The sequence below is a fragment of the Octopus bimaculoides genome, chromosome 20, assembly GCF_001194135.2.
Source record: "Octopus bimaculoides isolate UCB-OBI-ISO-001 chromosome 20, ASM119413v2, whole genome shotgun sequence".
Lineage (NCBI taxonomy): Eukaryota > Metazoa > Mollusca > Cephalopoda > Octopoda > Octopodidae > Octopus > Octopus bimaculoides.
The window spans coordinates 47795798-47797431 of record NC_069000.1 but is presented as its reverse complement, the minus strand read 5'-3'; the positions used below and the strand labels follow the sequence as shown (position 1 = coordinate 47797431).

Sequence of the window (1634 nt, the reverse complement as noted above, 5' to 3'; positions counted from 1 at the left end):
AAAAAAAATGGGACATGGTTTGATAGAGCTATGCCAAATATTGGAAAGTTGATTTTGGACATTGGGAAGATGCTGAGCCTCACTGAGGAAATGACAAGGGAGTGGGAGCTGTAGTGATTTGCTGTACTTGAGAAGACATGTAAAGCTATGTAAAATTACTGTCATCCTTACTTAAAGGCTTGTAGTACTTTACAGGTACCAAAGCCACATAAAATGTACTTGTGCTGGTGCTGTGTAGTAAATGCATCTGTGACAGTGGCATGTAAAAAGCATCCAACACACCTTGTGAACTGGTTGGTGTTACAAAGAGCACCCAGCCATAGAAACTGTGCCACAACTGACAATTGGGGTCTGGACAGTTCCTGTCAAACCGTCCAGCCCAGGCCAGCATGGAAAGCAGACATTAAATGATGATGGTGATGATTCATTCATCAGCATGCCCTCTTCCTAAATGTGTCCCCCAGGACCAGACCATCAATTGAGAGCTCTACCACAAGCATCTGAGGCAGGACAGTCAGTGAAAGCAACCGGATCTGAAGAGCTTTGGTGAAGAATTGGATCCTTCACTCATGACTTTCTCATCCAAAACAACATGGTATCTCTTCTGCACTCAAATCTGCCCCGTTTCCCTGAGTTGAAAATGCAGCTCAAAGATCTCTGTTTCAACTCCGTTGTCAAGATGCAGAGCAAATTGCAGAAGGCACTTGACTCGCTTACAAGAAACAACTTCCAGGCCAGATTCCAAATGTGACAGGAATGCTGGGGTCGGTGTATTAGTGCAAAAAGGTGACTATTTTGAAGGAGATGATGTTAAAACTCAGGTAAATAAGTTATTTTTTATTAAACATAACTAGTCCGAAAACCTTTTGGTACCACCTTGTATGTATGTATACATGTACATGTGTGTGTGTGTGTTGTGTATGTATATGTGTGTGTGTGTGTATGTATATCTGTATATATCTGTGTGTATGAATACATGTATGTATATATATATTTATATGTGTGTGTGTATGAATATATGTATATATTTATATGTATGCATATGTGTGTGTGTGTGTGTGTGTGTGTGTGTGTGTGTGTGTAGTATAATATAGAGAAAATGGAGAGTTTGAATACAGCAAGAAAAATTTATTCACATAACTGTCAATTGCATATATATATGTATATATATAGGTGCTGGCATAATTGTGTAGTAAGAAGCTTGCTTCCCAACCATATGGTTCCAGGTTCAGTTCTACTGCAAAGCACCTTGGACAAGTGACTTGTACTACAGCATTGGGCCAATCAAAGCCTTGTGAGTGGATTTGGTAGATAGAAACCAAAAGAATATATACTGTCATATATATATATATATATATATATATATATATATATATATATATATATATATATACATACACATATGTGTGTGTGTGTATATTTGTGTCTGTGTTTGTCCTTCCATCATTGCTTGACAACTGGTGTTGGTGTGTTTACATCCCCATAACTTAGTGATTCAGCAAAAGCGACCAATAGAATAAGTACCAGGCTTACAAAGAATAAGTCCAAGGGTCAGTTTCTTTGACAAAAAGGCAGCACTCCAGCATGCCCACAGTCAAGTGACTCAAACAAATAAAAGAATAAAAGAATATATA

At 38.1% G+C, this 1634-nt stretch overlaps 1 protein-coding gene across 1 annotated transcript in view; it reads left to right on the top strand.

The window, feature by feature from the left end:
- Positions 1-644: 644 nt before the first annotated feature.
- LOC106882264 (phospholipid transfer protein C2CD2L) overlaps positions 645-1634 on the top strand; it is an 86555-nt gene continuing 85565 nt past the window's right edge. The window contains exon 1 of the mRNA XM_052975149.1: positions 645-821. The gene's annotated coding sequence lies outside the window, so the exon portion shown is untranslated. The remainder of the gene's footprint in view (positions 822-1634) is intronic.